At 36.8% G+C, this 17,688-nt stretch overlaps 1 long non-coding RNA gene and 2 other non-coding genes across 5 annotated transcripts in view; 1 reads left to right on the forward strand and 2 right to left on the reverse strand.

Moving 5' to 3' along the window:
- Window positions 1–1,870, forward strand: part of LOC120078654 (uncharacterized) — a 10,989-nt gene extending 9,119 nt beyond the window's left edge. For 2 of the 3 annotated variants that reach the window (XR_005482066.2, XR_005482067.2), the window contains exon 4: window positions 695–1,870. This is a non-coding gene — a long non-coding RNA (uncharacterized LOC120078654). The remainder of the gene's footprint in view (window positions 1–694) is intronic. The other variant, XR_016529622.1, reaches the window with a different exon arrangement.
- Window positions 889–960, reverse strand: TRNAP-AGG (transfer RNA proline (anticodon AGG)). Its single transcript has one exon. It is a non-coding gene; the product is annotated as a tRNA-Pro (tRNA).
- On the reverse strand, window positions 1,828–1,900 carry TRNAP-CGG (transfer RNA proline (anticodon CGG)). Its single transcript has one exon. It is a non-coding gene; the product is annotated as a tRNA-Pro (tRNA).
- Window positions 1,901–17,688: the final 15,788 nt, after the last annotated feature.

Below are 17,688 nucleotides of genomic sequence, written 5' to 3' on the forward strand. Positions count from 1 at the left end.
GGCTTTAGAATTCATAGTCTTGCTTGAGGCTTTAGAATTCATAGTCTTATTTAACATGCTTTCTTTTGTCCGTTTCTTTTTCTTCGGGCCTTATTATTGTCCAGTTTCTATTTCAAAATTGACTTTTTTTGTATTTTTAAACTCATTAGTGTTTGTTTGTTCCTTCCATGTGATCTGTCACAAACTGCAAAGTGATACTCAAATTGTTTGTATTTACTTGAGATTCATTACTACCGAATAGTGAGAAAAAAGAAAAAGTTATTATAGGGGTAGGCTAAAGTGTAATGAGAAAAGAAAGAACGGTAGAAGTTATTTCCTAATGTAAGTTGAAGGTGGAGAATTTCACTTGAACCGCACATTCTGAGCACAAATATATAAAATTTAGAATGTCAAGAATCAGATATGATTGTCTATTCATCATGATCATTTTTTGCCGTACTGATGTTCCATATGGTTATTCAGTGGGCTCACACTGCTGCTTGTTGAACAGTTCTAATACCCACGATCTCATATGTTTGAATTAGTATTGATTTTGATGGTGGTTTCTTGCGGTTGCTTTTATGGTAAAAAGGCACAATCATATGACTAAATTTATTAACATTTCTTGAATTTTAATGCAGTTTCCGTTCAGTTTAGCAAACTTGCTCTTGTCATGTTAACTAATAATTAAAGAATCTCTATGTGCCATTTTCAGCAATGGTGAACATTTGGTATGGTTGCTTCTATCTCTCAGAGAGACTGAGCGTAGAGGTATGTATGAAAAGTATTTTGGTCATATTTATATGATGTCTTTTTTCTCTCCCTTTTCCCCCAAACTTTTAGGTATTTTATGGACAAATACGAGAAGATAATAAAACATCAAAAAAGAAAAGATTTTTAAAAAATGTAGGGGCATTCCGAGAATTGAACTCAGGACCTCTCGCACCCTAAGCGAGAATCATACCACTAGACCAAATGACCAATGGTGATGAATGTTGTTAAACTATAATACTTCTAACTGAAATGGAATGACATACTTTCAATTGCACGTTAATGGAAGTACTATATCTGGGCCGCTTAAATTGAATAATTGATTTACTGTTTAGCTTAACCTAAGTGGGAGCATTGCCGAATCGATACACGCACTCAAAACGAGAATCATACACTGTACAAGCTATTATTATCATCATTTTTTGGAGTTTCCATTTCATGGGTGTTGAATGATTATATTTTGTCCTTGGAGCACGAATTCTGCTGTTATGGATAAAACTGCCGTAGAATGGAAAATGGGCAGATATCAAGCAGGAACCGGAAACAACGATAATTACCACCATTAGGGCTCGTTCTTTATATACTTAACTAATGTTTGCTTTGATTTTAGACGAACAATCAGAAATATCTAGTGGAGTATTCTCGAATAAAAACATCGGTCCTCTTCCTCTTCATGCTTGGAGCATGGTTCGCCTGGTTGAATCGGCATATTTTGTGAGTGAGGGTTCTTCTGTGTTTTTTTATGGCTAAATATACCGAATAATCCTTCATGTTTTTGGGTAATTCTCAGAAATATCTAGTGGAGTATTCTCGAATAAAAACATCGGTCCTCTTCCTCTTCATGCTTGGAGCATGGTTCGCCTGGTTGAATCGGCATATTTTGTGAGTGAGGGTTCTTCTGTGTTTTTTTATGGCTAAATATACCGAATAATCCTTCATGTTTTTGGGTAATTCTCAATTTACTTTTTACTCACTATTATTTATTTATTTATTACTTTTTAATCCGGTCCTTTGTAAAAAGAAAGTGTTGAATTTGTTTATGTTAAAATGTTTAGAAATATAAATCTTGAAAAAAGAGGGGCAATTCCGAGAATCGAACTCGGGACCTCTCGCACCCGAAGCGAGAATCATACCACTAGACCAAATGCCCATTTTTGTGAATGTTACTCATCTATGTGATTTTCTCTCAAATTTAAATTTTTTCCGTCTTTCATATTTTATTTTACCGAAGAAATTTAGAGTAATTGTAATAAGTTTTAAAGAATTGTAAATATAGTAAAATCTATCAATATTGTGATAGACTCTAATTAGTGATAGACTATATCAATTATAACCTCTATTAGCGATATAGTATATCACTGATAGACTTCGAGAACTGTATCTAGATTTTGTTATATTTGCAAATTCTTTTGCATTGTATTATATTTGTTAATATTTTAAGCTTGATTGTTATATTTGAAAATGTCTCCCATTTAGGTTAATATTAACAAGGGGTTCACATAAATAAAGTTCATTTGTGATAGTTCCTTTTAGATCCTGCAGCCTTGAAGAACGGCCGTATTAAAATTGTTTCCACATGAGGTATTGTTATGGAAAATAACAAAAAGGGGAAGAAAAAGGAAAAGGAAGAAAAATTATTAACTGGCAGTCTCGCATTTTACTTGTTTCATTCAGGGCCTAAAACAGAAGATTTAGGGGGATTCTGGCACTGAGGTTCCATTTTGAATTTATTTTGGGACGTGTAGTTACATATCACATGGTTAAACATTTCTAACCTTTTAATCCTCAGTTCCTCCTAGGTAGAAGCTGCTCTGCCAAATGTCACCAAGGCTGGTGCATTCAGATTCAGTTGGATAATAATCTATATAGATAAGACAGGTCCATGTATAGGAGCAAGTTCATAGGATTGGAATTGAAAAAAACCCTTAAATTCTTTTAAGTTTTAGGCAATTTAGGTCCCGCTGATTTCGATTTTTAATTTTATGTTTTTGAAATTTATGGTGTTTCCTCCCAAGTTCTTTTTTACGATTTTTATCTATTTAAGAAACATTTAAGTTAAGATTTTGAAAACTAACTTCTTTCTTTCTTTCTTTCTTTTTTCTTTTTCTTTTTTTTTTTTTTTTTTTTTTTTTTTATAATTTTTTTCAAAACTTAACTTGACTTTTGAATTGATTTGAATGATGAATTCTTAGTCAATTTAAAACAAGTTTTGGATTTTTTTTCCTCCAAAATCTGGCTTTGTTTTTGTAAACATTTACAAAAATTGGATTACATAACAAAGAAACTCTAAGGTACAAGTAGTGTTGTATTTATAAGCTTATTTTTTTTTTTTTAAAAAACTAAAGCCTCATTTGTTAATCATTTAGGTTTTGTACAGTAACTATTTTGTTTTGGGTTTTCTGTTTTTGAAAATTAGGTTTATTTCCTTTTCATTTCTTACCATGACTAGCATCTTTCTTGAGTGTTATGGTTGAATTTTTAGCTAAATTTCAAAAAAAAAAAAAAAGTTTTTAAAAACTATATTTTTTTTAGTTTTTAAAATTTGGCTTGGTTTTTTAAACCATTGGTAAAAAGTAGATAATAAAAGAAGAAATTTAGAGGTAAAAGTAGTGTCTATAGACTTAATTTTAAAAAACAAGAAATAAAAAATCAAATGGTTACCAAACGGGGTTTTAGTTTTTGGCTTTTGGTTTTTGAAAATTAAGTTTATTTCCTTTCAATTTCTTATCATGGTTTTCATCTTTTTAAAGTAAAATAGTTGAATTCTTAGCCAAATTTCAAAAATAAAAACAAATTTTAATTGGTTATCAAATGAAGCAAATAAATAATAAAACAAGAAATTTAGAGGTAGATTGGGTATTTATAAAATTTTTCGAACACTAAAAACCAGAATTTAAATAACTACCAAACGGGACCTTATTTTGGTTTTCGGTTTTTGACAATTGTGCTTGTTTTCTCATCACTTCCTTGCCATGTTTTTCTTTTTTTTTTTTTTAAACTTTATTACCGCGGTTTTCATTTTTCTACCCTAAACGTTTGAATTCTTAACCTAATTCCAAAAACAAAAACAAGAACAAGTTCTTGAAATTAATTTTGTATTTTTTAATTTTCAAAAGTTGACATGGTTTTTTAAAACACTCCTAAAAAGTAGAACAAAGTAAATAAATAAGTAGGTGAAAGTAGTATTTATAAACTTAGTTTTTAAAAACTAAGAGCAAAAATCACATGGTTATCAAACCAGGTCTTACTCAAATTTCAAAATTTTGCGTCATTGGTTTATTTTCATAATCCCCTCTTACTATATGGTAACTCCTATGCAGCAGTAAGAGTATTCACTGAGACTGTGGACACTAGGCATTAGAACTGTAAAAGGTGTTTCGTAGAAGGTGTCGATGCCTATTGAAAAATCTAATGTAGATCCTAATTAAACTATCCAATCTTTAGATATTCCAAGTGGGCATTATGAGAATTGAATTGAGGACCTCTTACGGTAGCGAGACATGTAATATTGAGTTATAATATGTATTAGGCTATACCATTTTCATGCATTCCCTTCAATCATAATGAGAAAAAAAATATAATTTTTTTTAATAAAAAAAAGTTTGTCATGTGAAAACTTGTGATTGGGTACGTAGGTCATAGGTGACTGATAAATATGAATGCAACCTGAGGTGCACAAGTTATTTTCCACTTTTTTTGCCCTTGAATACTTGATGAGGTTGAATTGTCAATTTCTCTTAGTTTGCACACACACACAATTTTTTTTTTTTTTTAAAATTTTATTTGTACTCTTCAATGCTTTGATACAAAAGTGGATCAAGAAAACTGATAACTTATAAAAAATCTATATATGGCATTCTGAGAATCAAACTCTAGACTTCTCACATCCAAAGTGAGAATCATACCTCTAGACCAAATGTCCTATTCTTGACATCGAATCCAATTTGTTGAAAATATCTTTATCATTGTTTTATAAAATCTGTTCTATTTATCAAACACCGTATATTAATCAAATCTCTTTGACTTTGTTGAGGATTGATCAATAAAGAAAGCGGTTAGTGAAATCTATGTGCATAAGACGTTAAAGAGTAGGATATGCGACAGAGATTAGGATGAGCTTTGCTGAATCAAACAGGGTAGAAATTCTCATAAGTGAATCCAATCAAAGCGATTTTTAGACAACATGCAAAGAAAAAAGCAAGATTCAAGTGAGAATATTTACCCACTTCAGGATTTGGGGATGTCCAGCTCATGTGTTAATGGAAAATCCCAAAAATTTGGAACTTCATTCAAAAGTGTGCCTATTTGTAGGTTACCCCAAGGAAATGAGAGGTGGATACTTCTATGGTCCAAGTGAGAATAAAGTGTTTGTATCGACAAATGCTACCTTCTTGGAAGAAGACCACATGAGGGATCATAAACCACAAAGTAAACTTGTTTTAAGTGAGATTTCTAATGAGACTGTTGAGACTTCAATAAGAGTTGTTGAACAAGCTGATAGATCAACAAGGGTTGTTGATGTTATTAGTTCATTTAGTCATCCATCTCAAGAGTTGAGATTGCCTTGACGTAGTGGGAGGGTTATGAACCCATCTTTACGCTACATGGGTTTAACAGAAGCCCAAAACATCATAACTAATGATGGCATTGAGGATCCATTGTCTTATAAGCAAGTAATGAAAGATGTTGACAAGGATGAATGGATTAAAGCCACGAATCAAGAAATAGAGTCCATGTACTTCAATTTTGTTTGGGAGCTTGTAGATCAATTTGTTGGGGTAAAACTTATAGGTCGTAAATGGATCTACAAGAGGAAAATAGGTGCAGATGAAAAGGTACAGACCTTTAAAACTAGACTTGTGGCAAAGGGTTATATCCAGATTGAGGGAGTGGATTATGTAGAAACTTTCTCACCTGTTGTCATGTTAAAGTCTATCAAGATTCTCTTGTCCATAGCCGCATATTATGACTTTGAGATATGGCAAATGGACGTCAAAACTGCCTTTTTAAATGGTAATCTTGAAGAGACCATCTACATGAATCAACCAGAAGGATTCATTGAACAATATCAAGAGCAAAATGTTTGTAAGCTTAATCGGTCCATTTATGAACTGAAGCAAGCATCTCGATCTTGGAATATAAGATTTGATACAATGATCAAATCTTATGGCTTCGATCAGAATGTTGATGAGCCTTGTGTTTACAACAAAATCATCAACAATTCAGTAGCTTTTCTTGTGTTGTATATGGATGATATCCTACTCATTGGGATGATATAGGTTTTCTGACTGATGTAAAGAAATGGCTAGCCGCTCAATTCCAAATGAAAGATTTGGGAGAGACGCAGTTTGTTCTAATGATCCAGATTATAAGGGATCGTAAGAACAAAAGGTTGGCCTTGTCTTAGGCATTGTATATTGACAAGATGCTTGTCAGATATTCGATGCACAATTCCAAGAAGGGTTTATTATCTTTTAGGTATAGAATTGTATTGTCTAATGAACAGTGTCCTAAGACTCCTTAAGAGGTTGAGGAAATGAGACGACTTCTCTATGCATCGGTTATTGGTAGCCTTATGTATGCAATGTTATGTACTAGACTTGACATTTGCTATGCAGTAGGGATTGTCAGTTGATATCAATCCAATTTAGGATTAGATCACTGAACGACAGTCAAAATGATCCTCAAGTATCTTCGGAGAACGAGGGGCTATATGCTCGTGTATGGTGATAAGGATTTGATCCTTACAGGATACACAGATTTTGACTTTCAGACTGATCAAGATTCTCGGAAATCCAACTCTGAATGGAGGAGCTATAGTATAGCGAATCATCAAGCAAAGATGCATTGCAGACTCCACTATGAAAGCCGAATACGTAGCTGCTTGTGAAGCTGCTAAGGAGGTTGTTTGGCTTAAGAAGTTCCTTGCTGATTTGGAAGTTGTTCCAAATATTTCTTTGCCCATCACACTTTATTGTGATAACAGTGGTGCTATGGCAAATTTTAAGGAACTTAGGAGTCGCCGAACGGAAATATCATTTGATTCGGGAGATTTTGCATCAAGGTGATGTGATTGTCATGAAGATTGCTTCAGGGCATAACATTTTTGATATGTTTACAAAGGCTCTCAAGACTAAAATGTTCAAGGGTCATCTAGAAAGTCTGAGTGTATGGGATATGCAGCACATTGTCTAGGGCAAGAGGGATATGTTACTGGGGTATAGTGTATGCTCTAGTTTATTTGTATTGTACATTAGTTTCCCTAAACTTTAGGACAAATGGGAGATTGTTGAGAATAGTGTCCTAAATCTCCTTGTAATCTCATAGTTTGTAAACTTTGTATAAACATATTGTTGTTAATAAAATAAGTGTTATTTTATAAGTATGTATTCAATCCAATAAACTAAGATCCGAGGTTATTTCATGTAATTTAAACAAGTATGTAGAGATGTACAAGTGGATCTTGTTTAAATAATAACTTAAACGATCTATAGTAGATGGATAAGGCTTGGTACTTTATCCTGGTGACACTACGGATACAACCCACTTTGTAGGTGTTACAAGTATTGTAAAGTGCTACAAATGATCTGATCCTGATCATTCATATGGAGACATGTGAGTGGGGGTATCTTATATAAAGAGTTTGTATAAGACCGGACCACGAAATGATTAGTCTTTTTATATAACGCCATTAATAATAGAGACCTACATTTTATTAGGATGACCATAGGTGATATGACCTGAATCCTGAGTGAGTTGTGAACTCTTGCTCATGAAGGCGGTCATTTAATTCGTATGGGTGAGAGGTCAGATTGCCATCTCAACAAGCCTACCATTTTGGGGTTTCGTCTAATTGGGGAGCTGGGAACATAGTTACACAAGACGGAATTCACTCATTGCCTGATGCAGGGGCAAGTAGATAAATTGCTCTCTTAAGGGCTGATTCTGGGTATTGAATATAGTGACCACATCCTTTCTTGGCCCGAGAGAGACTTGGTCATAGTGGGACTATGATTTATTGTTCATTAGAGAAATCAGTGGTACTTAAGGAGTTAGATGTAACATGCATTTGAAACATCAAGGCTCTGGATGTCTCAAGGAGATGACAATTCTTTCATTTTGCAACCCCATTATGAGATGGAGTATTGACACAAGAAGATTGAAGAAAAATACCATGAGCATTTAAATAAGACTTGAGTGCATGAGAGAAATATTCCTTAGCATTATCGCTCTGTAGGATTTTAAGAGCACAACTAAATTGAGTTCAAATTTCAGCATGGAAGTTACAAAAATAAGAAAGTAACTCAGAACGATTTTTCATTAAATATAATTATGTAACACGAGAATTGTCACACCCTGCCTCGAGCTCGCACTCCTGAGCCCGGGGAGAGGCATGATATTAACTAATGCTACCTTTTATTATCTTACTAGTTTCCTTTTATAACTTTATTTACTATAGCAACGGAAAAATCTTACATGCTTCATTTAGTAAACTAGTTTACAAATTCAAGTTACATTTACATGGGTAGCACTACCCCGACTACTAATCTTATTTAGTACTATTCCTAAACTTGTGGCAGACCTTGACCAACTTCGCAACCTGAGATCTTTTGCTACTTGCGAGAGAAACACAGAAAACAAACCATGAGCTTTACAAAGCTCAGTGAGTGGAATCATAAGTATTATATCACGAGATTCCAATGCAAACCTCCATCATACCATGAAGCTTTTCACAAACCTACCTACACACACAGTAGATAGTTAACATTTCACATCTAAAAATATCAACCTATGTGCACATAATTCTCCCTTTCATGGGCTCAGAAGCTAGGCCCGTTGGCCCTCTGACCATCCTATTTAAGGTTTTTCCTTCCCACAAGCTCAAGAACTAGACTCCTTGGTCCCCTGACCATCCTGTAAGGATTTATTTTGGGCTCAGGTTCTAGGTCCACAGACCCCTGACCATCCCAACGTCATATTCACCTCATAATATAAACTATAGCATATCAATTCTAAATATGCTTAAAAAAGTAAAAGAAGAAACCATTCACAGTGACCTGCTGAGATCTTTCTTCCCAGTTCACCTGGTTTTCCTTATTCTTTTGCTGGACCCTATTTCAGATTTAACTTTAAGCTTAGATTACTCACTCTTTCGGGCCTTATCTGAAGACATTTTCTTCTTAAAAAATGTATGAAAATTTCTTAACAAATTACCTTAAAGTTTTTCCTTGAAACTTCTTGGCGAAAGTTCAGAGTCTCAAGTTTACTCCCCCTGGCCCGACTGCTTTCCCACTAATGAGCACCTTTCGATTTTCCTTGAATTTCATAGCCTTAGAGTTAGAATTTCATTAAGGTAGCCCTCACACTGAATCTATATTTAATTTAGAAACTTTTGGTCTAAAAATCACCTGATTTTCACGAGTAGTTCGGAATAACTTCTTGTTTGAATTTAGTCTAGGCATCTGTCCATGCACCCAGCTTCCTTCGACACCTCTGCTCGTACTTCCACCCGATCAATGCATTTCTTCCCACATTCAATGTACGAATATCTCTTATTTTCTCCTTTCTTTGTGATTTTATGGACTTCAATGGTTTGTGGGTTAAAGTAAAGCGTTCTGCCCCTTTTATAGGCATCTCATCCTTCTTCTTTACCCGACACCTTCTCCATTGATCACAACCAGGTGTATTCCTCACATCCTGCCAATGTCCAACCTCTTCCACCTCCTATTTGATGTATCTTTTCCCCACACTATCAACGCAACCTAAGGTGTCTTCCTCTTCCTTAGCCAACACTTAATGTTTACATTTGCATGTCTTCTTGTGCATCCACCTTATTTGCTTACGGCCTAACATTTCTTTCCGATAGGCCACATGTTCGGATGACGACTATGAATGCGTTTATTCAATCTCATATGCGCCCATCTACCACAAATGCGTCCATTCAACTTCATTTGTGTCCATCCAATTGGCGCAACATACCTATGTCCGGACACCACCCCTTGGCGCATGCGTCCATCCTATTTTTGCACCCTTGCGGTGTCTTTTTAAATCTCCACATAATACCCTTCAAGCCATTGTCACCTACCACCTTTCCCTATATGCGGCCTACTAACCTTAATGGTGCCATTTCTAATTAACACAACCTTATCTTGTGCATCCAATTGACGCAATTTGGTCGCATATGCTAGACGCTAGCAAGGCTTCTTCTTGACCGCGTGGCTTACCTTTGCCCTATGTGCTCAACTAGGGTAATGACCCACACTCTTCCAACGCAACTATTTGCTTTGTCCTATGTGCCCACATACTCTTGGATGTCCAACGCATAACACATTATCAGAGCATAACGACCCTATGTACCGCAAGCCTTAGCAACGCAAGACATTTCACCATGCGTCCATCATGGCTCGTCTCATCGCCACATAGCTCATTGTCTAGTACTGTTGCCATATAGCACCATCGCATAGTGTTGCCGCATAGCTCCATCGCGTAGTGTTGCCGCATAGTACCAACGCATAGTGTTGCCACATAGCACCAACGCATAGCCTTTTCTTTCGGCCATATTTCAACCTCTTTTAACGTCCAATTAACCTCTCAAAGTCTAATGACCAACGCATGGCATCACACCAACGCTTAACGCAAGGCCAACGCATCGTCTAATACTTAGCCAATTTTCCAAACTTTACCCAAGAGTCAAGTTCACTGGATTTGACTGAGTTTTATTTCATGCGTTTAACCACAATCGCTTGGTTCCCGTGTTACTTTGCACTTAATTAAATTCCAACTTTCCAAGAACATTTATTCAACACTGAGAGTTCTTCCTTCTTAGCGCAGGGTTTCATTCCTAGTTAGATTCTCCTAGTTATTAGTTTAAACAGGGAAGTAGGAATGCAGGTTTCACATTCATCCTCCCCTTAAAGAAATTTCGTCCCGAAATTTGAAGTAATACTATAAACATCTTCTTATTCATTTATCTCACCCTTTTGCAACTTTATTTATTTACATAAGTTTTATTTAAACTTTATATAGGTTCCACTTACAAGTACTTTTTTTTTCCTTTTAAAACCAGTAATCCTTCCAAGCTTGATTTTCCCTTGAGCTACTAGCCGGATCATTGCTTGGAAAATCCCTACACTGGTGACCGGGTTGTTCACATTTAAAGCATAAACCTTCTCCCCCTTCTTGGTCTCTCTGATGACTTTTATGACACCTACGACATGGGTAGTCTTTATTCACGTCAAAGGTTGGTTCCCGGTGACTAAGGAAATGTTGAAACTCTGGGCACTGTTTTCTTTTATTCCCTGTGCGCCTACAAATATAGCATTTATCCGTTCCCTTCAAACATTCTCCGGGGTGGTACTTTCCACACCTTTCGCATAAAGGATATTTTGCTTGACTTGATCCCATTTAGCTAACAATCATTTCATCAAACAAACATACTTTGTCAAAATATATTTATTAATCACAAACAAACGTATTTACATGGGAGTAATTTTATACAACATCTATTATGGAAAATAGTACACATCTATCTACACTTCTGGGGTTTTTCCTTTGCCTTTGTCTTCCTTTCCTAACTGGGGGCAGTTTCGTTTGTAAGGACCAACTTTTCCGTAGTTATAGCACATATTTGCCCCTCCATAGTAGCGCCTAAAGTGATACCTCTTACAATTTGAACACCATGACCTTTGGGTGTTGGCTATAGATTCCTTAGGCATGTATACTTCTTCTAGAGTAAGCTCATTTTTTGTTTTTTGCTTCTCGGAGTTGGTCTTACTTATCATTTTATCTATAACCCTTAAGGAGAATTTCTGGCTCTTTTCTCGCCACCCCTTGGATTCTATTGTTACTAGGAGCCTCAACCTTTGAAGGAACAACGAACCCAGCGGATGCGAAAGCTTGGTTCGTGATGATAGAGAAATGTTTCAGGGTAATGCGATGCCCTAAAGATAGAAAGGTAGCACTGGCCACTTTTCTACTCCAGAAAAGAGCTGAGGATTGGTGGCGGGTATTTGAAGAAAGAAGAAGGGGAAGGGAGGAGGTTACCTGGGAGGAATTTGGAAAGACCTTCCATTAAAAATTCTATCCTCAAACGTTTCACGATGCAAAGAGAAATGAATTTCTTAAACTCGTACAAGGCTCACTATCAGTAGTCAAGTATGAACAAAAATATACCGAACTTAGCAAATACGCCGCCAGTATAATATTAGATGAAATTGAAAGATGTAGAAGATTTGAGGAAGGACTACGAGGTAAGATACGAACACACATAACTACCAGCATTGATATGCAAGAATTTCCAAAATTAGTAGAGACAACATTACGTATGGAAGCTAGCCTAGGATCATTAGTAACAATAGAATCCGAGGGGTGGCGAGAAAAGAGCCAGAAATTCTCCTTGGGGTTCTAGATAAAAAGATAAGTAAGATCAACTCTGAGAAGCAAAAAACAAAAAAGGAGCTTACTCTAGAAGAAGTATACATGTCTAAGGAATCTATAGCCAGCACCCAAAGGCCTTGGTATTCAAATTGTAAGAGGTATCACTTTGGGCGCTGCTATGTAGGGGCAAATGTGTGCTATAACTGCGGAGAAGTTGGTTATTACAAACGAAACTGCCCCCAGTTAGGAAAGAAGGACAAAGGCAAAGGAAAAAAATCCTTGAAGTGTAGATAGATGTGTACTATTTTCCATTATAGATGTTGTATAAAATTACTCCCATGTAAATATGTTTGTTTATGATTAATAAATATGTTTTGACAAAGTATGTTTGTTTGATGAAATGATTGTTAGCTAGATGAGATCAAGTCAAACAAGAAATCCTTTAAGCGAAAGGTGTGGAAAGTACCACCCTGGAGAATGTTTGAAGGGAACGGATAAATGCTATATATGTAGGCGCACAGGGCATAAAGGGAAACAGTGCCCAGAGTTTCAACGTTTCCTTAGTCACAGGGAACCAACCTTTGACGTGAATAAAGACTACCCCTGCCGTAGGTGTCATAAAAGTCATCGGAGAGACCAAGAAGGGAGAGAAGGTTTATGCTTTAAATGTGAACAACCCGGTCACTAGTGTAGAGATTGTCCAACCAATGATCCGGCCAGTAGCTCAGGGGGAAATCAAGCTTGGAAGGATTAAGATAAATGAATAAAGTTGTAAGTGGAACCTATATAAAGTTTAAATAAAACTTATGTAAATAAATAACGTTGCAAAAGGTTGAGATAAATGAATAAGAAGAGTTTATAGTATTACTTCAAATTTCGGGACGAAATTTCTTTAAGGGGAGGATGAATGTGAAACCTGCATTCCTGCTTCCCTGTTTAAACTAATAACTAGGAGAATCTGACTAGGAATGAAACCCTGCGCTAAGAAGGAAGAACTCTCAGTGTTGAATAAATATTCTTGGAAAGTTGGAATTTAATTAAGTGCAAAGTAACACGGGAACCAGGCGATTGTGGTTAAACGCATGAAATAAAACTCAGTCAAATCCAGTGAACTTGACTCTTGGGTAAAGGTTGGAAAATTGGCTAAGTATTAGACGATGCGTTGGCCTTGCGTTAAGCATTGGTGTGGTGCCATGCTTGGTCATTAGACTTTGAGAGGTTAATTAGACGTTAAAAGAGGTTGAAATATGGCCGAAAGGAAAGGCTATGCGTTGGTGCTATGCGGCAACACTATGCATTAGTGCTATGTAGCAACACTATGCGATGGAGCTTCGACAACACTATGCGATGGTACTATGCGGCAATGAGACGAGCCATGGTGGACGCATGGTGAAACGTCTTGCGTTGCTAAGTCTTGCGGTACATAGGGTCGTTATGTGCTGATAATGTGCTATGCGCTGGACATCCGAGGGTATGTGGGCATGTAGGAAAAAGCAAATAGTTGCGTTGGAAGAACGTGGGCCATTACCCTAGTTGAGCACATAGGGCAAAGGTAAGCCATGCGGTAGAAGGCATGTGGCCAAGAAGGAGCCTTGCGAGCGTCTAGGATATGCGACCAAGTTGCGTCAATTGGATGCATAAGATAAGGTTGCGTTAATTAGAAATGACACCATTAAGATTAGTAGGCCGCATATAGGGAAAGGTGCAAGGCAACAATGGCTTGAAGGGTGTTATGTGGAGATTTAAAAAGACATCGCAATGGTGCAAAGATAGGATGGACGCATGCACCAAGGGGTGGTGTCCGGACATAGGTATATTGTGCCAATTGGATGGACGCAAATGAAGTTGAATGGATGCATTTGTGGTAGATGGGCGCATATGAGATTGAATGAACGCATTCATGGTCGTCATCCGGACATGTGGCTTATCGAGAAGAAATGTTAGGCCGTAAGTAAATAAGGTGGATGCACAAGAAGACATGCAAATGTAAGCATTAAGTGTTGGCTAAAGAAGAGGAAGACACCTTAGGTTCCGTAGATAGTGTGGGGAAAAGACATATCAAACAGGAGGTGGAAGAGGCTGGACGTTGGCAGGATGTAAGGAATACATCTGGTTGTGATCAATGGAGAAGGTGTCGGGTAAAGAAGAAGGGTGAGATGCCCATAAAAGGGGCAGAACGCTTCACTTTAACCCACAAACCATTAAAGTCCATAAAATCACAAAGAAAGGAGAAAATAAGAGATATTCGTACATTGAACGAAGGAAGAAAGGCGTTGATCGGGCAGAAGTACGAGCAACGCCTAGGCTAAATTCAAACGAGAAGTTATTCCAGACTACTCGTGCAAATCAAGTGATTTTTGAACCTAAAGTTTTTAAATTAAATATAGATTCAGTTTGAGGGCTGAAATTCTAACTCTAAGGTTGTCAAATTCAAGGAAAACCGAGAGTTGCTCACCAGTAGGGAAGCAATCAGGCTAGAGGGAGTAAACTTGAGACTCTGAACTTTCACCAATAAGTTTCAAGGCGAAACTTTAAGGTAATTTTGTTTAGACATTTTCACACATTTTTGAAGAAGGAAATGTCTTGAGATAAGGCTCGAAAGTATGAGTAATCTAAGCTTAAATTTAAATCTGAAATAGGGTCCAACGAAAGAATAAGGGAAACCAGGTGAAATGGGAAGAAAGATCTCAGCGGGTCACTGTGAGTAGTTTCTTCTTTTACTTTTTTAAGCATATTTAGAATTAATATGCTGTAGTTTATATTATGAGGTGAATATGACGTTGGGATGGTCAGAGGTCTGTGAACCTAGAACCTGAGCCCAAAATAAATCCTTATAGGATGGTAAGGGAACCAAGAGTCTAATTCCTGAGCCTGTGGGAAGAAAAAATCTTGAATGGGATGGTCAGAGGGCCGATGGGCCTAGCTTTTGAGCCCATGAAAGGGAGAACTATGTGCACATATGTTGATATTTTTAGCTGTGAAATGTTAACTATTTACCGTGTGTGTAGGTAGGTTTGTGAAAAGCTTCATGGTATGATGGAGGTTTGCATTGGAATCTCGTGATATAATACTTATGATTCCACTCACTGAGCTTTGTAAAGCTCATGGTTTGTTTTCTGTGTTTCTCTCGTAGGTAGCAGAAGAGCCCAGGTTGCGAAGTTAGTCAAGGTCTGCCACAAGTTTAGAAATAATACTAAATGAGATTGGTAGTCGGGGTGCCTCTCATGTAAATGTAACTAGAATTTGTAAACTAGTTTCCTAAATGAAGCATGTAAGATTTTTCCACTGTTGTAGTAAATAAGGTTATAAAAGGAAACTAGTAAGATAATAAAAGGTAGCATTAGTTAATATCATGCCTCTCTCCGGGCTCAGGAGTGCCGGCTCGGGGCGGGGTGTGACACCATAGTTTCTCTTTGGAAGAGTCTACTCAGTCATGGTAGGACTATGATTTATGTTTATTAGAGGGATCAGTGGTACTTAAGGAGACAAATGTAACTACAGGGGTATAACGGTTATTGGCCTAGCTGTACTTACGAGCAATTTGTGAAGGGTTGTCGCATTGCTGATTGGTTAAGATGGATACATAATATATTTGTGGTAAGGAGAGTTCAGCTGTCGGTCTTTAGTGGAGTGCTTGACAGTTAACGGATGGTGGATCCCATGACTAAAGAGTTTAGTTAGTTATTCATGTACCATTGGAGTTTCGAACTACAGGTCCATGATGTCCCCTTGGCAGCTCAATGGATTCAGTTGAGGATCAGTTGTTGGTGTTGATTTGAAATGTTAAAATTGACAAGAGGTATTTTGATTATATATGATATAAACCGTTTGATGTATGAGATACATTTAGTGAAGGATTGATGTAAATGAGATTTATATTAAGTACCATGGAATAGAAAAAGAACTTTGGTTTATATGTTTCATAAGATGAAATATTAAAACTATAGGTTATAAATTTAGTATGATAAGTTGGTTATCATTTATGTTTATAATAATATTAATTATTAGATAATTAATTCTTTTTCTTTTAAATAACCAAAGTAATGGGTGGTTATTGAATCATGGTAACGGTGAGTTTAAAAGGAAAATGGTTTTCCTATTTTAAAAAGAAGGTTTACAAAAGATTGAAAAACTTTTGAGTTTACTCTCCGCGAAAAAGAAACTCGCGAAGTCGTCAAGTAAATTCGGATTTACTAAACGACGGCTGGGTGATAACGGGCAGAAATGCACGTTATTACAGTGCTAAGTTATTAAACAATGCAGGTTTGCGTTGATAAAATATATAAGATTGTGTCCAAAAAGCATTAAGTTTGTAACATTGCAGTCGCATGTGTTCATCGCATAAAAACAGTTAACTTTGGTATTTTTATGCAGAATATGCGTTAACGCAAGGCAGAAAGCGCGATCACAAGAAATCAATAGATGAGTGCAGCGTTACTGCAAGGCTTTGCGGTGATTTGTGCTCGCAAACATCTGCTCAAGAAGGATTGCCACATAGAGCCGTCGCAACTTGGTGGACGCATCTTGGTGAAAAGCATAATTAATCACGATGGGACAAAAAGCTGATGACAGTCGAGTTCGAATTAAGTTGACAAGCCGCTAACGATAACAAATACACTCAGTTTTTTGGTGGCAAATATTCGGTGCATCAGTCAGAGCCATCCCATCTGTGCAATCATAAGAGAGAAGTCGCCTTTCACCTTGAAACTCTATAAATACCGAAGGAAACCTTCAGCAAAGGAGTTTGGATAGTTTGGATACTTAGATAATTTTCCCTTAGAGAGAGTAGCCTTGTTCATGGTTTTCCTTTTTATTTAGAAGGCGGAGTGAGAAAAGGGAAGAGACACCGGACGATCGCTGAGGGAAACTCGAGAGAGAACCTAGAGGTGTGGAAAAGCAGAGAGCGGGCCGACTCTTGGGAGAGCAAGACTCTCTTTTGAACAGAGTAGAAAAGACAGTGTAAAAGCCTTGGGAAGCAAGAGATTGCTACCAGACTCTTCATTCTCTTCTTGCATTGTTATTTTGTATTTCAACTCTATATCTATACAATGGAATTTCTTTATCTACATCTGTTCACTTTCTTAGCACGCATGAGTAGCTAAATTTGTCGAATGGGTTGAGAAGAACTAAGCTAACATGACCTAGGATCTTCATTGCTTGCGATTATCTTGTTTTATGCTGTGCCCAACATCCATTTAGAGTTACTTGAGAGAGAGTCTAAAGAAAGAACCTAAGACTTGAGAGAGCTAGGTTAGAATCTAGATTCGAGAGAGCAAGATTAGATCTGCAAAAGCGAGAGATAGGGAGTTAGAGATAAGCTTTGTTTGCCAACCTGCATCGCATGCACCCTAGAGATAAGTTATGATATTATGTGGTCGCCTTATTTGTGTGTGTGTCATTTTTTCATCGCATAAATAAGAATAGAGGCTTATGTGTAGGTCCTATAGACTCATCACATATATCGCATGCGTTCTAGTATTAAAAGCCGTAGCATTTGCATCGAAAGGTGATTTGCTATTGTATGTGTGTTGCATGATCGCATAACATGAACGCATCCTAGGA

Source organism: Benincasa hispida, chromosome 5 (assembly GCF_027475165.1).
Source record: "Benincasa hispida cultivar pf3 chromosome 5, pf3_genome.v1.1, whole genome shotgun sequence".
Classification (NCBI taxonomy): domain Eukaryota; kingdom Viridiplantae; phylum Streptophyta; class Magnoliopsida; order Cucurbitales; family Cucurbitaceae; genus Benincasa; species Benincasa hispida.